Source organism: Anolis sagrei, chromosome 2 (assembly GCF_037176765.1).
Source record: "Anolis sagrei isolate rAnoSag1 chromosome 2, rAnoSag1.mat, whole genome shotgun sequence".
Lineage (NCBI taxonomy): Eukaryota > Metazoa > Chordata > Lepidosauria > Squamata > Dactyloidae > Anolis > Anolis sagrei.
This window is the reverse complement of record NC_090022.1, coordinates 214,227,856-214,245,114: the sequence shown is the minus strand read 5'-3', so window position 1 is coordinate 214,245,114 and position 17,259 is coordinate 214,227,856. Positions and strand designations below refer to the sequence as shown.

The following is a 17,259-nucleotide window of genomic DNA, read 5'->3' as shown; positions in this document are numbered from 1 at the left end:
TATAATTGGTGCCACCTACTGGCCAACACATAGATACAAAATTTGCTTTGTCATGGCATGAAAGAAACGTGTTCTCCGCCTATCATTCCAGCAACAATCAGAAGCACATTAAAACTTATTTTCAGAATATGTGTTTATGTATCCTTCAGCAAATGAACCAATGATACCCAAGTGCGCAAGAAACATTTTTATTGTTCCTGTAGGAAAGACCTGTCTGAGATATTATTTGTGTGTGTTGTAAAAAAGATAGAAATATGGAGGAAGGCCTCTTTCTATCAAAAAGTGAATGCATGGTTCTGTTCCTTGTATGTATAAGAAACAGAACTGTCTATGTCACAAACACATACAAAATCTGCACTAATTAAGTTAGGAAGCCAAACAAGCAACAATACGGCACCAAAGGCTGGTGGCTTTAACATAATGAATACTCCAAGGAAGCAAAATGGCAAAATGAGTTGATGGATGAATATTATAACGACCCTGCAAACAAAGTAAGATTGTTTCCTTGCTGCTTCATTATTTGAAATTTTTGGTAAAATATATTGCAAATACAACATATTGCAACAGATTATAGCTCTAACACAGTGTTTCTCAACGTGGGGGTCGGGACCCCTGGGGGAGGTTGCGAGGGGGTGTCAGAGGGGACACTAAAGACCATCAGAAAACACAGTATTTTCTATTGGCCATGGGGGTTCTGTGTGGGAAGTTTGCCCAATTCTATCGTTGGTAGGGTTCAGAATGTTCTTTGATTGTAGGCGAACTATAAATCCCAGCAACTACTACTCTCTCTCCATCAGTGTTCACATATGGGAATATTGGGTATTTGTGCCAAGTTTGGTCCAGATCCATCATTGTTTGAGTCCACAGTGCTCTCTGGATGTAGGTGAATTACAACTCCAAAACTTAAGGTCAATGCCCACCAAACCCTTACAGTATTTTCAATTGGTCATGGGAGTTCTGTGTGGGAAGTTTGGCCCAATTCTATTGTTGGTGGTGTTCGGAAAGCTCTTTAATTATAGGCGAACTATAAATCCCAGCAGCTACAACTCTCTTTTCCCCAAACTCCACCAGTGTTCACATATGGGAATATTGGGTATTCGTGCCAAGTTTGGTCCAGATCCATCATTGTTTGAGTCTACAGTGCTCTTTGAATGTTGGTGAACTACAACTCCAAAACTCAAGGTCAATGCCCACCAAACCCTTCCAGTATTTTCTGTTAACTATGGGAGTTCTGTGTGCCAAGTTTGGTTCAATTCAATTCTTGGTGGAGTTCAGAATGCTCTTTGATTGTAGGCGAACTATAAATCCCAGCAACTACAAATCCCAAATGACAAAATCAACCCCAACAGTATTCAAAATTGGGCCTATTGGGTATTTGTACCAAATTTGGTCCAGTAATTGAAAATGCATCCTGCATATCGGATATTTACATTACAGTTCATAACAGTAGCAGAATTACAGTTATGAAGTAGCAATGAAAATAATGTTTGGTTGGGGAGCACCACAACATGAGGAACTGTATTAAGAGGTCACAGCAATAGGAAGGCTGAGAACCACTGCTCTAACACATGGTGATCAAAGTATAGGTACTAAACAGCTTCACAAACTCTTTCAAAAGTCAATGCCATCTAAAAAAAAGTCTATGTTGCATTCCAAAACATGGCTTCCTGTTAAAGGTGCAGAAGAAGTAAATCAGTTAAGACATTAAGAAGGATATAAAGCTAGGAAAGTTTAGTTCCAGGCCTCCCTTCTTTCTGATATGATAACAATATAGTCCTTGAGAAACAACTTCATTGGAAGCTCAACAGAAAGCATTATCACAAACACGCATTTCCTCCAGCAGTGGGCTGTCCCAGAGATAACATTACAGAATTGTATTCTCTTTTGATCACAGGCGCTTTAGTTTTCTGCTCTTGATATTCCATAGATTTTATTTACAAATAGAGTAACAGGCTTTGCAACAAGCACTTCTACCATTTATTCTTTATCAGATTCCAGCATAAAAGCTCTGAACCTCAGGGACGCTTTCATCAGCTAGCTCAAAATGTTCTGTTTCCACAAATTTTAATCTGTCTTGTTCTCCTTGGGATGCATGTTTAAAAAATCTGCATTATCGAAAACTAGAGATAAGTTTAATAAAGAGAAGTACTTTGCTGTTATCCAAAGATAACAGTCCACCCCTTAATTATGTGACACGAGTCTCAGGAATTTCAGTGGCATAGCAATCACTGTTTCCCTTATAAAGCTTTTGATAGTAATATGTCACTTCTCCTAATGAGAATTCAATGTATGTTTCAAGGGAGAAAATAGCCCCTTGTAAAATAAGAGATTATGCAGAATAGATGTCAAATCATAGCAGGAAACATGCTAAATACTTCACAAAGATTCCAACAGAGACAATTCTTGGTATAACAAAATGGATTTGCACTCATTAGCCAACAATAATGAAATGAAACCATACCATTTTATTAAAACAAACTCTACCCTTCAATTTCCCTTAGTGTAGCATCAATCATGTGCAAATATCAAACAATACGCCAGCAATTAAGGCTATTTTGATAACTGCTATAGCTTGAGATCACGGCTGAAGGTATAAATTTCACAGCTGGACTTTCCAGTGCAGTTAGACACATTTCACCCAAGCCAATTACAGTCCAGAGTTAAGTATAGTGTGCAAGGAGGGTTATCAGTCATAACATATCACAGGGACAATATTTGGAAGTTTAATGTTATGCTGAATTCCATCACAAAATGTCCATTCTCCAGTATGAACTGGAATAATTTTAAAGCATGGGTGCAAGACTGATATGATATATTTGATATAAAATACATAAAATAAGGAATTACCCAGTTACACTTCCTTAAAAGGAGCTTAAGATTGTCTGGGGAGGCAATGCTCTTGGTCCCACCTTCTTTGCAGGTGTGATTGGCGGGGACGAGAGACAGGGCCTTCTCAGTGGTGGTTCTTTAGCTGTGGAACTCCCTCCCTAGAGATATTAGATCAGCCCCGCCCTCCTCACCTTCTTTAAGAAAGTGAAAACATAGCTTTTTGATCAAGCCTTTGGAAATAGAGTGCAACAGATAAACACGGAATTATGTGCAATTAAATATTGGAGCTGCTCAGACAATAATAATAATAATAATCATCATCATCATCATCATCATCATCATCTTTATTTGTACTCCGCTACCATCTCCCCAAGGGACTCAGTGTGGCTTACATGAGGCCAAGCCCAGAATACATCAATAAACAAAACATCAATAAACAAAACATCAATAAAACTATCAATAAAATACAAATCATATAAATCACATGAACAAAAAATAAGCAATAAACAATCAACAGTGACATATAAATATTTAAAAGCAATGGCCGGGCCAAATGTAATAGGTTAAAATTAAAAATAATGGTGACGTGAACAAGGTAGGATATAACTGGGATAGGATTTTCAGAGAGAAATGAGGGAACACAGTCAATCCTAAATCAGTGGTAAAGTGCATTTTGAGGGTATATTGCTGAGAGTTTTCCTTATTCTGGGAAGGCACACTGGAACAACCATGTTTTCAGGCTCCTCCTAAAGTCTGCCAGTGTTGGGGCATGTCTGATGTCCCTGGGAAGTGAGTTCCAGAGTCAGGGGGCCACCACGGAGAAGGCCCTCTCCCTCGTCCCCACCAATCGCACCTGCGAAGGAGGTGGGAGCGTGAGCAGGGCCTCTCCAGATGATCGAAGAAATCATGTGGGTTCGTACACAGAAATGCAGTCATGCAGGTAGGAGGGTCCCAAACCGTTCAGGGCTTTGTAGGTAAGAACCCACACCTTGAATTGAGACCAGAAAATGAACAGCAGCCAGTGGAGCTCCTTAAACAGGAGGATTGACCACTCTCTGTAAGAAGCACCAGTTAGTAATCTGGCTGTTGCCTGTTGTACCAATTGGAATTTCTGGGCCATTTTCAAGGGCAGCCCCACACAGAGTGCATTACAGTAATCCAATCTGGAGATGACTAAGGCATGGACCACCCTGGCCAGATCCGACTTCACAAAGTACGGTCACAGCTGGTGCACGAGTCTTAATTGTGCGAAAGCCCTCCCAGCCAACGCCTGAGCTTCAAACATAAGTGATGAATCCAGGAGGACACCCAGACTGCGGACCTGACATTTCAGGGGGAGTGCAACCCCGTCCAGCACAGGTTGCCACCCTATACCCTGATCCAGATTACGTTCAACCAGAAGGACCTCTGTCTTGTGGGGATTGATCTTCAGCTTGTTCCTCCTCATCCAGACAGTCACAGCGGCCATCTTAATTGGTCCTCCAGCCCTACAGAGGTTAGCGATCACAGCAAGTCTTAGACTGACCAGATGATGGTCAGACTATGACAGTGGAAGAATATTTTGCTCTTCTACTCTGACTGTTCCGCTATGACTTGGACAATGAGGCTAACAGTGAAAGTATTGTTTTTACACGTTTTTAAAAATGTTTTAATGCATGTATTTTATAACTCTGTTTTAAATGCAGTTTTTGTTGCACATTGTTGAAGGCATCAAATAGTTTCCTGGTTGTAAAGCTGTCTTGAGTCACCTCCGGGTTGGAGAATGGTGGAGAAGCAGGCATGTACCCCGGGGGGGGGGGGGGGCTTAAATTCTCATGGTGGTCTGCGAGAAGGCCGTACTAGTGCATTATTTAAACTGTTATGTTTATTCATATCATGATCTGGTCAATATATCCCATATGCATGGGGGTATTGGGGTAACGATACAAAAAGGTTTGCTAGGGTAGACCCTCTTTCGCTCAGACTCACACCCCCCCCCCCCCCCCGAATCGAAATCCTGGCTACGGGCCTGCGGGGAAGAAATGTTGTAAATAAATAAATGAAGGATTAAAAGGAAATGCACGGAAGAAAATAATGATCAGGTTATGTTGGGCCTTGCTCCATGTTCATAACAGAGCATATGACGTAGACAATTTCCAGGGGCTCTGAGCTGATCCACTCTTCAATTGTCATTTTGTCCCAAACCCCTCTGTGCCCCACTGCACCCTAAAACCTGACCTTTCAGAAGGGAACAACTTGCTTTCTGTCACGTTTCAGGTCAGACACTGTCACGTTTCAGGTCTTGTTTGTAAGGTCTGGTGAGACTTCACTTTTGGGTCACTTCTGGGTTTTCATAAAGACCACTCTGAAGTGAAACAAATCTGGGATGCAAAATATTGAGCATCCATGTGCAATAATATACCCCCAAATTATGTTTGTCACAAAAAGTCTTAATGGAAAAACGTGGTAGGAACATAGAAAAGTTTGTAACTGTATTGATATATCTATCCAAATACTGTGCAAGTTTGTTTTATTATCAGCCGTATTTAGGAAAGTTTCATTCAAACTGTGATAAGTCAGAAGAACATCTACAATGATCTGAAGATTGTGGAATTTATTTTGTGGGCAACAAAGAAAAAGTTGGCCCATGATTGATCAAGAAAGCTGGAAAGGATTAGACAATTTTGTTCATCTGAAACATCAAAACATATAGAAATATTTGTAGTTGCACTTCTGAAGTTGTACAGTCATACCTCCAAAACTAAGTATACTATGTCTTCAGCGTCAAAGTAACCTGTATAATACTGTGCTTTGAAGGAAAGATTGAGTCAAAGGGGTGAAAACAAATGAAATTATACTGTTCAACACAGATTATTTTAGGATGATGTAGAAAATAATTTCATTCCAATTTTAAAGATATCCAGAACTTAAGACACTGACTTGAAAGACTATATATGAAGTGTAAGAATGATAAAGCCCTCCAAATGCTAGACCAGTGATTCTCAACTGGTGGGTCCCCAGATGTTTTGGCCTTCAACTCCTAGAAATCTTAACAGTTGGTAAACTGGCTGGGATTTCTGGGAGTTGTAGGCCAAAACATCTGGGGACTCACAGGTTGAGAACCACTGTGCTAGACCAAAACTCAGCACTCTTGGCCAACAGAAAAATGGTGAGGGATATTGGGAGCCCAACATCATCTGACGGGCCATGGATATGACAAGAGAGGAGACAATTGGCAAGTGTATATATCTGTATGTGTATGTGTATGTGTAGACAATGATGAGAAGTGGTTTATGAGGGTTAAGATTCAGTACTGGAAAACAGGCAATGTACCATGCAAGTCTGTGGTCAAGGAAAAGGAGATGAAGAAAAAAAATCCTATATGCTTTCCAAATACATTTTGTGAAATTGTTATTTTGATTAAATTGTACTAATAGTTAAGAAGGAAGGTAGAGGCAAATGCAGAACGGAACAGGAGAACCACAAAACTGTTTCTTGATCAAAATTGCTTTAAATTTGTCTCAAAGTTCTCTAAATTGAAATGTTTAATCTTATCAGTAATATTTGATCATGTACAAAAATTCATTTGTTTAGAATGTTTAATAATAATCAAGTGCCCGAAGCAAATCTCACTGTGTTCATTACAAATTCTCTCTCATGTGTTTTAGATTGAGTCAGGCTCTCAGAGGGAGGGAGTTCTTTTCCTGAAGACATTATCAAGGCGGACCGGGGGGGGGGGGGGGGGGGCACAGACTGCAAACAGTAGTTGAATTTCCCCTCCTCTCTCCTCTTCAGTCTGTTAAACCTCCCCACTCCCCAACTAAAGTCAAAATGTGTTAAGGGAGTTCATTACTATTTCCTCCATTACATAATTACAAACATTAAAATGTTAAGGTTTGTTACTGACAAAGTAAGCAGATTCTAGAAGTCTTTTGGACCTCCCAGAAGGCACGATTGCCTGTAGACACAGAGGCTGTGTTGCAGTAGTCTGTACAGCTCTGGGAGTTTGCTCTGGCTACTGCAACTATTAGAGGTCGCCTGGCAGTTCTGGCCTTCACACCTCTTTGCCAACTTCAGAGTCTGCCATGTTCTGGAGCGCTGGGCAAGGGAGAACCCCACACGCCCAGATGCTTGCATCCCCATATCAAGTTTTGTCCTTTTATGCATCCTTTTTAGTGTCTGTTCATCACCTGATGATGGCAATTCTAGAAGCTGTAGTTCTACAAGGTCTGTAGCCTTCTCTGTCAAAGAGTGTTGTTGCCTCACCATACTACAGATCCCACCATTAAAATTTCACAGTGTAGATGAACTCTCAAGGAATGCAATTAGGATATGAAATATTTTTATTATGTGGTTATTTCTTCCCTGATTTATTGAATTAGTTAAAAATATAGTGTGTTGCTCCTAATAGCCCTATACGCTTTGGGTCCAACCTATCTTCAAGACCACATCTTCTTCTACAAACTGGTGCAGGAATTAAGATATTCAGAGGAAGGCCTTCTCTAAGTCCCACCACCATCTCAAGAGTGGTTGGTGGGAACGAGAGAAAGGGCCTTCTCGGTGGTGGCCCAAGGCTCTGGAATACCCTCCCTAGAGAAATTATATTAGCCCCATCTCTTCAGGCCTTCTGGGTGAGTCTAAAAAACATGGCTCTTCAGACAGGCCTTTGATTCTGAGTAATCCATAGTCAACATGTTGAATCATTGATAGTACTGCCCGCACTTTTATTGTTAAGACAGATAGCCGGCTTACCCACAGATTCTACTGCATTTTAGGAATTTTATAATTTTATAATTTTATCAGTGGGATTTTTACGTGCTGTTGATTGCTCTTATGTCGTAGCTGTCTAACCACACCTGTCCATCAGTATGCTAGCTGCAGATGTTGACTGAGCACTAGAAGAGTTACTGCATTGCATAGCATTAGTGTCCTCTCTACCTTTTCTTCCTCCAGTTACAAACTCTTGGGTTTGTCAAGTCACCTTGTTCATTAAAAATGTATGCTTAGATTTGAATGAGTCCCTATCTTATCTCAGCTCTTTCTGTATCTCTGTAACAACCATCCTGTGTTTTTCTGCACTAGTTTTGGATACACGAGTTCATTCTGTAGCTCTAAATTGACAAAAATCAGACTTCACTTCACAGTCACATGTAGCTCTTATTGTACTATGTTGCAAACATCATTAGATACACTAAACATTCCTTATATTGTCCCACATTTTGTATTAGTGATATGTTCACCCAACTATATGTAATATTTGTTTGTTTGTTTATTTACAATATTTATATTCCACCCTTCTCACCCTTTAGAGGACTCAGGATGGATTACAATGCACATATACATGGCAAACATTCAATGCCATTTATACATACAACAAATATAGATAGACACAGAGGCAAATTAACATTCCAGCTTTTTCCAGCTTCGTGAGGGTATGCTCGATTCCAGCCACAGGGGGAGCTGCCACTTCACCATTCACTTGTGACACCAGGTCCTTTGATGGAGTACTTCACACACTCATACACATCTGGCATGCAAGCTGATGTGCGGTCTGCAGTATTTTGATCCTATGATTTACAAGTTAATAATTTGAATCAAGACTAATGCAGGGGTGAGAGGATGATGCATCTACCACCATGACTATCTCCCCTAGCAATCTGGTTTGAGACTCTGGACCTACTGTTTACTTTTTTAAAATCCATGTGGACATTAGTTGTCATAGAAAAGGATGAGCTACAATTAGGTCTCTAGCCAGTTTCATCCTGGTTTCACAATTAACATCTTATGTACATATAAGAGACCGGTTTAATTCTAATTACACAACTTACATGACTTATGTACATATAAATGACACAGTTTGCATGAGGTATGCATACACTAATTCATTCTTTCTCTTTCCCTCATGCTTCTAGGGGGCCCAGCTCTCAAAAACATTTCTCGTTAGAGACATGCATTTTTCACCTTTAAGTAAAAAGAAAAGCTTCAAACTCCTTTGGGGAACTGCCATTTATATTAGTGATGTCTGCCATCTGCAGCCAGGTTCTCTCACAAATATGAAAAACTCTGAAGAGGAAGGAATTATGCTCGAACTGAGCAAGTTCAGACCTCTTCCAGCTGATCCTCTTGCTTTACAAACAGTGTGCCTGTCCTTATTCTAAAGCCTTGCAAAGGACAAGCATAAATGCCCACAAAGACCCTGTGGAGTTGGCCTATAAGGCTGGGAAAAAAATCCCACCTAAAATGAGTTGGGAATAAATGTCACTGAACTCAAAATATGACATTTCTAAATAAACATGCTTAGGATAGTGCTGCATGACAGACTGGGGAGGCATGGCTCAGTTGTAAGTCATAAGAATGAACCAGGTCTGTTACTAAGTGGGGGAAAAAAAAGCAGTCATAGGCTTTCAACACTTCCTCTGTACCATGAGACCTGGTGTGCCTTGGCAGCACTTTTCAATAGAATAGCTATTAATAATGTAGAAGTTACATCAAGTTGCACTTAAGGAGAGTGTCTCCTAGCACATCTGATATGCTGTTCAACGTTAAAGTGATAAAAGTATTGGCCTCACTTCACTCCTACTAGAATAGGACAGATGTGTTTTCAAAGTTCATGTCACCAAGAGAATCTGTGTTCAAAGAGCATGGAACCATAGGAGTCTTCTTCTCTCGGCACAGGATGGCCTCTGTTTTCATAATAAGACTAAATGTAGAAGGAAAACAGCAACAAAAAAGAATAACCTGATATTGATCATGTGTTCCGTCTTCCTATATTAGCACGACATTTTCTCACCCACCTACTCAGAACAATCAGATGTATTCATGATGGACTTCATATAAAATACCATTTTGTTACTTTAATACAGAGGGAGAACTGTGACTGACATTGACATTTTCTTAATGACATCATAGGTGAACATGATTTCTTCCAATCCATTCTTTTCTTATAACACACAAAGCCTCAGAGCATGGTGGAGTCTCCTTCTATAGAGAGTTTTGAACAGAACCTGGATAGCCGTCTGCCAAGGGTGCTTTGAATGTGTTTTCCTGCATGATGGGTTAGACTGGATGGCCCTTGTGGTCTTTTCCAATTCTGTGATTTTATAATTCTAAGTTAGGACAATTTGTCATGTCAAAATCCAGGGTTAACTTTACCAGGCACACATACACAAAATATATTCTGACATAATATGCATACCAAGCTTTACAAATAATCCCAGCATTCATGGGAGGGAACAAAGGTTAAAACACTGAGGAATATATATATAAAATAAATATGGGCCTAGCACTAAGGATCTTAGTAGACCACAAGCTGAACGTGAGGCAGCAGTGTGACGTGACAGCTAAAAAAGCCAATGCGATCTGTATTAATAGAAGTAAAGTCTCTAGATTGAGGGAACTGATAGTACTACTCTATTCCAGGTTGGTTGGTCAAACCCACGTGGAATACTGTATCCAGCTCTGGGAAACTTAGTTCAGGAAAAACTCTGAAAAACTATAATGTGACCAGAGGGGAGCCAACAAAATGATCAATTGATCTCATCTCCAAGATACATCCCATATCTCCTGCTCTCCATCCTTGGGTCTCATCTCCAAGATATATCCCATATTTCCTGCTCTCCATCCTTGGGTTTCATTTCCAAGATATAGCCCATATGTATATCATTTTAAAATGCTTATTTATGTTTTACTGATTGCTTATTATGTTTTACGAGGGTTGAATGAAAAGTAATGCCTCCACCTTCGTAACTCCTCAACAGATGGCAGTACTGGTATGCAGCCGGTACTGACTTGTTCAGGAGACTCTCCTCTACAGTTCCATTTTGGCAGGAAGACTTAGCATTGAACGGTTGTATTGTTAACATGTTGGAAGCTGCTTTGGGTCCCTTTGTGGGAGAAAAACAGGATTTAAATAAAGATTATTATTATTATTATTATTATTATTATTATTATTATTAAAGGTCTGGAAGCTAAGCATTAGAAGGAGAGGGAGCTGGGTATGTTTAGCTTGGCAAAAAGAAGGGATTACATTTCTAATTTATATCATGAGCATAAACTTCTCCTTAATGTGGGGCACGTGCAACCAGGGAGAAGACCTTTCTGGTGACGGTATCCCATGTATGGAATTTCCTCCTGAGGAAGGCTCATCAGGTGCTAGCTTGTGCAAAAAGGAAATATTTTCAAAGTTTGGACAAATGAATATAATGACATACTCAAATCATCCATAGAGCAATGCCAGAATGATCCCAGGACCCATTTGGTTGTAAAGCGACTTCACAGGATTTGATTTTTTGTTCTCTCGTGCTTTCATGTCTTTGTGTGTTTGTTTCTTGAACTGCTTCTTTTATTATGATTGATCTAATTTTGCTTCATTGAACTGACCTTATGCCTTTGTATTCCATTATGGATCACATAGAAATGTACAAAATGAATAATAAAATAAATGCATGATATCACATCTTTGTATTCATGTTTTCCTATACTTTGCTTTGCTTCGCTAGCTGGGGGAAAAGAAAGTGATCATATCACACCACATGGTTTTACGCTCCTTCCTATGGAAACACTTTGGCAGATCACATTCATCTCCCTGTAACTTATAGGCTTTAGTTCTTAATGTGAAAAGAAGTAAAAAAACTGTTTGTGTTATATCCAATTATAATTTCTTGGAATGTAGTCAACTTCAAACATTCACATTGTTGTTTTAAAAACTGTATGAAAATCAAACACCACTTCTTAACTTACCAGAACTAGATACAACGGATTTATCTGCAACTGCACACTATGATGTTCCTTTAATTCCTTACTAGCATAACTGCTTACCTCCTAATAGGTTTTTAGCTTAAGATCTAATCATCCACTCTTGAATTAAGATGCCTGAATGAAGCCAACTCATTTGGAACTAAGCACTTTAATGTCAACAAGAACATATGGTATTGAGACTGAATTACCAAAGATCTCTTCTGAGCCACCTATTATGGAAGCAGGACTAAGACCCCAGTATTATTATTAGTATACTCATTTATTTGCTAGCAAATAATTGAGAGTAAGACCTTCTTAAGAAAGTGGAAATAGTTCAATAATTGCACGCAGGAAGACCAGAGGACTTTTCTATTCTCTTGGTTTCATTCCCATTGTAATTCATGGCTCGCATTCATCTATAAATGCCACTTTTAAAAATAAACTAAAACAGAAAAATTGTTCAGATTCAGTTAGCTCACTGTAAACACAAAAGCACACTGATGTTCCTTGACTTCCTCAAATGTTAGGAAACCCAAATATATCTAATGCACTAGGTGCTTCTCAGCCATTGAAAAATGTGAGTGTCTGTCACTGCAAATAGAAGACAACCTGGTTTACTTGCAAATAAATCCTGAATGCATTAATTCAATACAGTGTATTGACAATCAAGATGTTTATGTTATATTAGTCAATTGGTATGCCTTTAATGACGTCTATGCCCCAGAAAAGAAAAACAGGGACATTAACAACCTTAACATACAGGCCACCAAGATTACCACGGATCATGGCAAAACCAGTGGTGCCTGTCAGGGTGCATAGGAACCCATCACCCCATGCCCTGCATTGCCCGACTCATCCATTGCCCCACCCCGCAGGGGGAAGCGCAAACTGCAAGACTTCCCCCATTGATCTCAACTGAAGATGGGAAGCCTCTTGTTTGCCTTCCCTTTTACCACGGAGCCCTGACGGAAGTAGCTGTGCGTCATGGAATGGGAGCCGGGGGGCTCCGTGGCAAAAGGAAAGGTGAACTGGCGCATGTCACCGAATTTACCCATGTCCGATGCGGTCATAAGAGCTTAGCTAAAATTAATCAAATTGGAGGCATTTTTTACATGTGAAAAGGGGTGTTGAAATGTTACATTTTAAAGACAAATAACAAAGACTATCAAATTAAAAATTCAAATATGCCTCCAAAAGATTTAGGGGCTTTGGGAAATTCCCAGGAGACACAAAATGAAGTCTGCATATGGTCTTCAGGTTATATTTTTCCTATTTATCATTGAAAATCATAAAAAGGAAAAAATACCACCTGCAGACCATATGTAGACACAGTGTTTTCCTATTTATCATTGAAAGTAGTAGGAGCCCCTGGGGTCACAATGGGTTAAACCCTTGTGCTGGCAGAATTGCTGACTGACATGTCAGTGATTTGAATCTGGGGAGAGTGGGTTGAGCTCCCTCTGTCAGCTCCAGCTCCCCATGCAGGGGCATCTATTTATTTATTTATTTATTTATTTATTTAAAGCATTTTTACCCTGCCCTTCTCAACCCCTAGGGGGCATCAGGGCAGCTTCCAATTGGCAATAATTCAATGTCGCATCATAAAATACAAAATAGCAAATAAAACAATTAAAAACATGACATGAGAGAAGCCTCCCACCAGAATGGTAAAACATCAAATATCTGGGCGTATTCTGGGCAATGCCCTTGCAGATGGCCAATTCTTTCACAACAGAAGCAACTTGTAGTTTCTCAAAGTAGTAAAATTAACATTTTAAAATGATGTTTCTAAGTCATTTTAAAAGTAAACACGCCATTACAATTTAGATAGTGTTTGAATGTTAATGTGAACATGAGATCATACAATTCCTAAATAACCACAAAATAATCATGCAAATCTGTTTCAGAACAAAAAGTAAGGAAGAAAAAGGAATTTTGTGGCACCTTGAAGACTATTTGGTTTATTTGAACACAATCTGACATAGATTACAGTCCACTTCCTCACTAGATTAAACACTAGTTTACTGTATACATTTTTCATTTTTGTTCTTATGCCTTTAACAAAGAATAAAACACAAAAGCTTGAGTGCTCTGGTTCTCAACTTAGAGCAAGAACAATTCTTGGAAAGAACTGAAATACAATAGAAGTTTCTACTACAGGAAGAAAAATTTCACAGATTTTTCCATCCTTCAACACACTACTATAATACTCTGCACACGGTTTAATCAAACAAACTGGAATTCATCCAGGAGACTGAAAAACAGGAAGGTATGCTCACTCCTTCATACCATTTTGGAGAGTCCTATGATTCACTTACAGATTTTTTTTTCTTACAGGTCAATTAAGCTTTCTTCACTTTTTGAATATTGTTGTATCTTAGCAAGCTCATAAGGCAGAGAGATTGAACCCGAAAAAGGTGACAAAAGGCCTCAATCCTATTATGAAGTTAGACTTACTGAATTCAGCTGATCTGACTTCTAGCAAAAAGGTGCTTCAGGTTAGATTGTGGTTTTCTATTCTGAAAGAGGCTAGATTGTTGTCAGGCTCAATGAGCAAAGAAATAATACTAAGAAATTTGCATTTTTAGAACAGCGAGGCTACAAAGAGGGAGAAATGCCATTACCAGAAAAGAGGACAAAAGATAACATACATTTATATAAAATGAGCCATATTATATATATCTATTATAGAATATAATGCTGCAAATGATGAAATGATTACTATAATTTAACTAGAATGCAATAGATCTTACTATTGTGGGGCTATTATGATCAATAATTCTAAATCTATTTGCTATTCGAACTACAGTAGCAGTTCCTAACCTGTGGTCTGTGGACCACCAGTGGTCCGCAAGAACTAAAATATGGGCCGTGGCCTCACCATTACTACACTGTTGCAACGAAAGTGACTGGTCTCGCAAAACCCTCTTTTAGTGCCATGGCTTATTAAATGTGATTTTCTGTGGGTGAATAGATGGCGACTACTGGATGGCATATGCTCTGTATCAAAAACTAAAGCTGATGTGGTCTATCCAATGCAATTTTCTGAAACAGCACCCCAAATAACCAAACCAAATTTAAAGTTGACTAAAAACTGATTTGTAACCCTTTTGGTACTAATGTTGGAGAGCGGTCCCTGGTCAAGTGGTCCCTGGTCAAAAAAAGGTTGGGAACCACTGAACGAGAGAAAAGCTACGGAATCACTAAATTCCCACTGATTCAATTATTCCCTTTTAGTTGGAAGTAACAGATTTAAATAAACTGTAATCCTAATAAAAACCTATGAAATTCAAGAGGTGGCCATAGGTGATTTGAAAATGTGCGTGCACCCATGTGTGCCTAAAGTTGGCAAGTTATAGGGTGTATTGATAAACAATTTGAAGGCACCTCTGTCTTCATTCTTGCATGCCATGTGTTCACTATTTTTTTTTAAAAAAACTTGGTCTGGACAGCCTTTTAAGTAGAGGCTTTCAAATAGAATCTATGTAAAAGAGAAATGCCCTGTTCAAAGTAGAAAAAGGAATATTCTAACTGATTATGCCATAGAATGAGGGAACAATATGTGCAAAATCCATTATCTGCATTCACATATTCAAACTCAAGAAATTAAAACTGCTGTTGAAGGCTTTCACAGCCAGAATAACTGGGTTGCTGTGAGTTTTCTGGGCTGTCTGGCCCTGTTCCAGAAGCATTCTCTCCTGACGTTTCACACACATCTTTGGCAGGCATCCTCAGAGGCAGGCATGTAGCCGGAAAGGGGGGGGGGGCTTGAGGGCCTGCTCAGAGATTGTGGGGTCTGTTGGAAACTAGGCAAGTGAATATCAAAGGTGGGAGAAAAGAACTCTTGTCTGCTTGAGACAAGTGTGAATGCTGCAATTGTAGCATTTAATGGCTCTATAGCTTCAAAACCTGACTGATTGCTACCATGTGAAATCCACAAGCATGTGGTCAATTTCAGCAGGAAGGGGGAAACTATGAAAACGAACAAAATCTGGCTACCAATATTTACAAAAACTCTAAAATCAGGACAGTAAATAAAGAACAACATTCAAAAAACTAGGGAATTCCAGACAAGAATCAATCAGGGACAGCTAACACCTCCCAACAAAGGATCCCCAGGCAGCAATCAGCCAGGCTTTGAAACTACAATACCATTAAACCCAATAAAAACTGTTATTTAACAGATTGTCCAAATATCACAATCTGTCAAAAAGACCATGTCACTCAATTGTGTTTGGGTAACACATTAATTCTCCAGCAAAGGATCGCCGCCTTGTCGGGGCGCTGGAGCTTGAGCACCTCAATGATGTCATGAGCGAAACCGTGAAGGGACACCCAAGACGGGACGGTTGTGGCAGAGAGGTCAGACCAAGCGTGATCCCTGGGGAAGGCAATGGCAAACCACTCCAGTATCCTTGCCAAGAAAACTAAATGGACCAGTACAACCAGAGATATGTCGGTATGCCATTGGAAGATGGGACTCCCAGGTCGGAAGATGGCCAAAATGCTACTGGGGAGGAGCAGAGGATAAGTTCAACTAGCCCCAGATGTGATGACGCAGCTAGCTCAAAGCCGAAAGGAAGGCTAGCGGCCGACGGTACTGGAGGCGAACGACGAATCCGATGCTCTAAAGATCAACACACCATAGGAACCTGGAATGTAAGATCTATGAGCCAGGGCAAATTGGATGTTGTTATTGGCGAGATGTCAAGACTAAAGATAGACATTCTGGGGGTCAGCGAACTGAAATGGACTGGAATGGGCCACTTCACATCAGATGACCACCAGATCTACTATTGCGGACAAGAGGAACATCGAAGAAATGGAGTAGCCTTCATAATTAATAAGAAATTCGCTAAAGCGGTGCTTGGATACAACCCAAAAAATGACAGAATGATCTCAATTCGAGTGCAAGGAAAGCCTTTCAACATTACAGTGATCCAAATATACGCCCCAACCACAGCTGCTGAAGAAGCAGAAGTAGATCAGTTCTATGAGGATCTGCAGGACCTACTGGATAATACACCAAAAAGAGACATTATTTTCATTACAGGAGACTGGAATGCCAAGGTGGGAAGTCAAGTGATAACTGGGATCACAGGCAAGCATGGTCTGGGAGAACAAAATGAAGCGGGACGCAGGCTGATAGAATTTTGCCAGGAAAACTCGCTGTGTATAACAAACACTCTCTTCCAACAACCTAAAAGACGGCTTTATACATGGACTTCACCAGATGGTCAGCACCGAAATCAGATTGACTACATCCTTTGCAGCCAAAGGTGGCGGACATCCATCCAGTCGGTGAAAACAAGACCTGGGGCTGACTGTAGCTCAGATCACGAACTTCTTATTGCCCAATTTAGAATAAAACTAAAGAGATCAGGGAAAATACACAGACCAGTTAGATATGATCTCACTAACATTCCTAGCGAATATACAGTGGAAGTGAAGAACAGATTTGAAGGACTAGATTTAGTAAACAGAGTCCCAGAAGAACTATGGACAGAAGTCCGCGACATTGTTCAGGAGACGGCAACAAAGTACGTCCCAAAGAAAAAGAAAACCAAGAAGGCAAAATGGTTGTCTGCTGAGACACTGGAAGTAGCCCAAGAAAGGAGGAAAGCAAAAGGAAACAGGGATAAGGGGAGATATGCCCAGTTAAATGCGCAATTCCAGAGGTTAGCCAGAAGAGATAAGGAACTATTTTTAAATAAG

General features: G+C 39.9%; 1 protein-coding gene across 3 annotated transcripts in view; it reads right to left on the bottom strand.

Moving 5' to 3' along the window:
* The window catches only part of NFIB (nuclear factor I B), a 300,754-nt gene that overhangs the window by 242,523 nt on the left and 40,972 nt on the right, over nt 1–17,259 (bottom strand). The gene's annotated exons all lie outside the window — the stretch shown is intronic.